Genomic DNA, 7500 nt, shown 5'->3' with positions numbered 1-7500 from the left:
TGCTCATCAATCTCTTTAATACTCACCATTATGCTCTTTAATACTCATCATTGTACTCTTTAATGCTCATCATTATGCTCTCAAGTACTCATCATCATAGTCTTTAATACTCATCATCATACTCTTTAATACTCATCATTGCACTCTTTGATACTCATCATTATACTCTTTGATACTCATCATTATACTCTTTAATATTCATCATTATACTCTTAAATACTCATCATTATACTCTTTAATACTCATCATTGTGCCCTTTAATGCTCATCAATCTCTTTAATACTCATTATACTCTTTAATACTCACCATTGTACTCTTTAATACTCATCATTGTACTCTTTAATACTCGCCATTGTACTCTTTAATACTCATCATTGTACCCTTAAATACTCATCATTATACTCTTTAATACTCATCGTTGTACTCTTTAATGTTCATCATACGCCTTAATATTCATCATTATACACCTAAATACTCATCATTGTACTCTTTAATGCTCATCAATTTATTTAATACTCACCATTATGCTCTTTAGTACTCATCATTGTACTCTTTAATACTCATCATTGTACTCTTTAATACTCATCATTATGCTCTCAAGTACTCATCATCATACTCTTTAATACTCATCATTGCACTCTTAAATGCTCATCATTATACTCTTTAATACTCATCATTGTACTCTTTAATGCTCATCAATCTCTTTAATACTCATTATACTCCTTAATACTCACCATTGTACTCTTTAATACTCACCATTGCACTCTTTAATACTTACCATTATACTCTTTAATACTCATCATTGTACTCTTTAATACTAATCATTGTACTCTTAAATACTCATCATTATACTCTTTAATACTCATCATTGTACTCTTTAATGATCATCATACTCCTGAATACTCATCATTATACTCTTAAATACTCATCATTATGCTCTTTGATACTCATCATTGTACTCTTTAATACTCATCGTTGTACTCCTTAAAACTCATCATTGTGCTATTTAATACTCATCATTGTACTCTTTAATGCTCATCAATCTCTTTAATACTCATTATACTCATCATTGTACTCTTTAATACTCATCATTATGCTCTTTAATACTCATCACTATCCTCTCAATTGCTCATCATCATACTCTAATACTCACCATCATACTCTTTAATACTCATCATTGCACTCTTTAATGCTCATCATACTCTTTAATATTCATCATTGTACTCTTAAATACTCATCATTACACTCTTTAATACTCATCATTGTACTCTTTAATGCTCATCAATCTCTTTAATACTCATTATACTCTTTAATACCCACCATTGTACTCTTTAATACTCACCATTGCACTCTTTAATACTTACCATTATACTCTTTAATACTCATCATTGTACTCTTAAATACTCATCATTGTACTCTTTAATATTCATCATTGTACTCTTTAATGATCATCATACTCTTAAATACTCATCATTGTACTCTTTAATACTCATCATTTTGCTCTTTAATACTCACCATTGTCCTCTTTAATGCTCATCATTATACTCTTTAATACTCATCATTATACTCTTACTCATCATTGTCCTCTTTAATACTCATCGTTATGCTCTTAAGTACTCATCATTGTACTCCTTAATACCCATCATCATACTCTGTTATACTCATCATCATACTCTTTAATACCCATCATAGCACTCTTTAATGCTCATCATTATACTCTTTGATACTCATCATTATACTCTTTAATGCTCATCATACTCTTTAATATTCATCATTATACTCTTAAATACTCATCATTATACTCTTTAATACTCATCATTGTACCCTTTAATGCTCATAAATCTCTTTGATACTCATTATACTCTTCAATACTCATCATTGTACTCTTTAATACTCACCATTGTACTCTTTAATGCTCATCATTTTACTCCTTAATACTCATCGTTGTACTCTTTAATGCTCATCATACGCTTTAATATTCATTATTATACCCCTAAATACTCATCATTGTACTCTTTAATGCTCATCAATCTCTTTAATACTCACCATTATGCTCTTTAATACTCATCATTGTACTCTTTAATGCTCATCATTATGCTCTCAAGTACTCATCATCATACTCTTTAATACTCATCATTGCACTCTTAAATACTCATCATTATACTCTTTAATGCTCATCAATCTCTTTAATACTCATTGTGCTCTTTAATACTCACCATTGTACTCTTTAATACTCATCATTGTACTCTTTAATACTCATCATTGTACTCTTTAATACTCACCATTGCACTCTTTAATACTTACCATTATACTCTTTAATACTCATCATTGTACTCTTTAATACTCATCATTGTGCTCTTAAATACTCATCATTGTACTCTTTAATGATCATACTGCTAAATACTCATCATTGTACTCTTTAATGCTCATCAATCTCTTTAATACTCATTATACTCACCATTGTGCTCTTTAATACTCAACATTATGCTCCTTGATACTCATCATTGTACTCTTTAATACTCATCATCATACTCTTTAATAGTCATCATTATACTCTTTAATGCTCATCAATCTCTTTAATACTCATTGTGCTCTTTAATACTCACCATTGTACTCTTTAATACTCATCATTGTACTCTTTAATACTCATCATTGTACTCTTTAATACTCACCATTGCACTCTTTAATACTTACCATTATACTCTTTAATACTCATCATTGTACTCTTTAATACTCATCATTGTGCTCTTAAATACTCATCATTGTACTCTTTAATGATCATACTGCTAAATACTCATCATTGTACTCTTTAATGCTCATCAATCTCTTTAATACTCATTATACTCACCATTGTGCTCTTTAATACTCAACATTATACTCCTTGATACTCATCATTGTACTCTTTAATACTCATCATCATACTCTTTAATAGTCATCATTGTGCTCTTTAATGACCATCATACTCTTAAATACTCATCATTATACTCTTAAATACTCATCATTGTACTCTTTAATGCTCATCAATCTCTTTAATAGTCATTATACTCATCATTGTACTCTTTAATACTCATCATTATGCTCTCAAGTGCTCATCATTGCACTCTTTAATGCTCATCATACTCTTTAATATTTATCATTATACTCTTTAATACTCACCATTGCACTCTTTAATGCTTACCATTATACTCTTTAATACTCATCATTGTACTCTTTTGTATTCATCATTGTACTCTTTAATGATCATCATACTCTTTAATACTCACCATTGTCCTCTTTAATACTCATCATTATACTCTTTAATGCTCATCATTGTCCTCTTTAATGCTCACCATTATACTCTTTAATACTCATCATTGTCCTCTTTAATACTCATCATTATGCTCTTAAGTACTCATCATTGTACTCCTTAATACCCATCATCATACTCTGTGATACTCATCATACACATCATTGCACTCTTTAATGCTCATCATTATACTCTTTAATACTCATCATTGTACCCTTTAATGCTCATCAATCTCTTTAATACTCATTATACTCTTTAGTACTCACCATTTTACTCTTTAGTACTCATCATTATACTCCTTAATACTCATCGTTGTACTCTTTAATGCTCATCATATGCTTTAATATTCATCATTATACCCTTTAATACTCATCATTGTACTCTTTAATGCTCATCAATCTCTTTAATACTCACCATTGCACTCTTTAATACTTACCATTATACTCTTTAATACTCATCATTGTACTCTTTAATACTCATCATTGTGCTCTTAAATACTCATTATACTCTTTAATACTCATCATTGTTCTCTTTAATGATTATACTGCTAAATACTCATCATTGTACTCTTTAATGCTCATCAATCTCTTTAATACTCATTATACTCACCATTGTGCTCTTTAATACTCAACATTATACTCCTTGATACTCATCATTGTACTCTTTAATACTCATCATTATACTCTTTAATAGTCATCATTGTGCTCTTTAATGATCATCATACTCTTAAATACTCATCATTATACTCTTAAATACTCATCATTGTACTCTTTAATGCTCATCAATCTCTTTAATAGTCATTATACTCATCATTGTACTCTTTAATACTCATCATTATGCTCTCAAGTGCTCATCATTGCACTCTTTAATGCTCATCATACTCTTTAATATTTATCATTATACTCTTTAATACTCACCATTGTACTCTTTAATACTCACCATTGCACTCTTTAATGCTTACCATTATACTCTTTAATACTCATCATTGTACTCTTTTATATTCATCATTGTACTCTAATGATCATCATACTCTTTAATACTCACCATTGTCCTCTTTAATACTCATCATTATACTCTTTAATGCTCATCATTATGCTCTTTAATACTCATCATTATACTCTTACTCATCATTGTCCTCTTTAATACTCATCATTGTACCCTTTAATATTCATCATTGTACTCTTTAATGATCATCATACTCTTAAATACTCATCATTATACTCTTTAATGCTCATATTTGTACTCTTTAATACTCACCATAGTCCTCTTTAATGCTCACCATTATACTCTTTAATACTCATCATTGTCCTCTTTAATACTCATCATTATGCTCTTAAGTACTCATCATTGTACTCCTTAATACCCATCATCATACTCTGTAATACTCATCATACACATCATTGCACTCTTTAATGCTCATCATTATACTCTTTAATACTCATCATTGTACCCTTTAATGCTCATCAATCTCTTTAATACTCATTATACTCTTTAATACTCATCATTGTACTCTTTAGTACTCACCATTTTACTCTTTAGTACTCATCATTATACTCCTTAATACTCATCGTTGTACTCTTTAATGCTCATCATATGCTTTAATATTCATCATTATACCCTTTAATACTCATCATTGTACTCTTTAATGCTCACCATTGTACTCTTTAATACTCATCATTATGCTCTTTAATACTCATCATCATGCTCTAATGGTCATCATCATACTCTTAATACTCATCATTGCACTCTTTAATGCTCATCATACTCTTTAATATTCATCATTATACTCTTAAATACTCATCATTGTACTCTTTAATACTCATTATACTCCTTAATACTCACCATTGTACTCTTTAATACTTACCATTATACTCTTTAATACTCATCATACTCTTAAATACTTATCGTTATACTCTTAAATATTCATCATTATACTCTTTAATGCTCATCAATCTCTTTAATACTCATTTTACTCACCATTGTGCTCTTTAATACTCACCATTATACTCTTTGATGTGCATCATTGTACTCTTTAATGCTCATCATTATACTCAATCAATCAATGTTTATTTATATAGCCCTAAATCACAAGTGTCTCAAAGGGCTGCACAAGCCACAACGACATCCTCGGTATAGCCCACATAAGGGCAAGGAAAAACTCACCCCAGTGGGACGTCGATGTGAATGACTATGAGAAACCTTGGAGAGGACCGCATATGTGGGTAGCCCCCCCCCTCTAGGGAGACCGAATGCAATGGATGTCGAGTGGGTCTAACATAATATTGTGAGAGTCCAGTCCATAGTGGATCCAGCATAACAGTAAGAGTCCAGTCCACAGTGGGGTCAGCAGGAAACCATCCCGAGCGGAGACGGGTCAGCAGCGCAGAGATGTTCCCAACCGATATACAGGCGAGCGGTCCACCCCGGGTCCCGACCCCGGACAGCCAGCACCCCATCCATGGCCACCGGATCTGTGTGTCTCCCCCTCCACAAGGGATAGGGGGAGCAGAGGAGAAAAGAAAAGAAACGGCAGATCAACTGGTCTAAAAAAAAAAAGAAGAAAAAAAAAGGGGGGGCTATTCAAAGGCTAGAGTATACAAATGAGTTTTGAGGTGGGACTTAAATGTTTCTACTGAGGTAGCATCTCTAATTGTTACCGGGAGGGCATTCCATAGTACTGGAGCCCCAATAGAAAACGCTCTACAGCCCGCAGACTTTTTTTTGGGCTCTGGGAATCACTAATAAGCCGGAGTTCTTTGAACGCAGATTTCTTGCCGGGACATATGGTACAATACAATCGACAAGATAGGACGGAGCTAGACCGTGTAGTATTTTATACGTAAGTAGTAAAACCTTAAAGTCGCATCTTAAGTGCACAGGAAGCCAGTGCAGGTGAGCCAGTATAGGCGTAATATGATCAAACTTTCTTGTTCTTGTCAAAAGTCTAGCAGCCGCATTTTGTACCAACTGTAATCTTTTAATGCTAGACATAGGGAGACCCGAAAATAATACGTTACAGTAATCGAGACGAGACGTAACGAACGCATGAATAATGATCTCAGCGTCGCTAGTGGATCTTTAATACTCATCATTGTACTCTTTAATGATCATCATACTCTTAAATACTCATCATTATACTCTTTAATGCTCATCAATCTCTTTAATACTCATTATACTCATCATTGTACTCTTTAATACTCATCATTATGCTCTTTAATACTCATTATGCTCTCAAGTGCTCATCATCATACTTTAATATTCATCATTATACTCTTAAATACTCATCATTGTACTCTTTAATGCTCATTATACTCTTTAATACTCACCATTGTACTCTTTAATACTCACCATTGCACTCTAACACTTACCATTATACTCTTTAATGCTCATCACTGTGCTCTTAAATACTCATCATTGTACTCTTTAATACTCATCATTGTACTCTTTAATGATCATCATACTCTTAAATACCCATTATACTCTTAAATACTCTACATTATACTCTTTAATACTCATCATTGTACTCTTTAATGCTCATCAATCTCTTTAATACTCATACTCATCATTATACTCTTTAATACTCATCATTGTACTCTTTAATACGCATCATTATACTCATTATACTCATCATTATGCTCTTTAATACTCATCATTGTCCTCTTTAATGCTCATCATTGTCCTCTTTAATACTCATCATCATACTCTGTAATGCTCATCATTATACTCTTTGATACGCATCATTATACTCTTTGATACTCACCATTGTACTCTTTAATACTCATTATTATACTCTTTAATACTCATTATACGCCTTAATACTCACCATTGTACTCTTTAATACTCGCCATTGTACTCTTTGATACTCATCATTGTACTCATTAATGCTCACCATTGTACTCTTTAATACTCATCATTATACTCCTTAATACTCACCATTGTGCTCTTTAATACTCGCCATTGTCCTCTTTAATACTCACCATTATACTCTTACTCATCATTATGCTCTTTAATACTCATCATTATACTCTTAAGTACTCATCATTGTACTCCTTAATACCCATCATCATACTCTGTAATGCTCATCATCATACTCTTTAATACCCATCATAGCACTCTTTAATGCTCATCATTATACTCTTAAATACTCATCATTATACTCTTTAATAGTCATCATTGCTCATCAATCTCTTTAATACTCACCATTGTACTCTTTA

At 31.9% G+C, this 7500-nt stretch overlaps 1 protein-coding gene across 6 annotated transcripts in view; it reads left to right on the top strand.

Annotated features, from left to right (window-relative positions):
• The window catches only part of cc2d2a (coiled-coil and C2 domain containing 2A), a 110100-nt gene that overhangs the window by 100820 nt on the left and 1780 nt on the right, over positions 1–7500 (top strand). The gene's annotated exons all lie outside the window — the stretch shown is intronic.

Source organism: Nerophis lumbriciformis, linkage group LG18 (assembly GCF_033978685.3).
Source record: "Nerophis lumbriciformis linkage group LG18, RoL_Nlum_v2.1, whole genome shotgun sequence".
NCBI classification, from domain to species: domain Eukaryota; kingdom Metazoa; phylum Chordata; class Actinopteri; order Syngnathiformes; family Syngnathidae; genus Nerophis; species Nerophis lumbriciformis.
The sequence above is the reverse complement of the archived record's forward strand: the minus strand, read 5'-3'. Positions and strand labels throughout refer to the sequence as shown.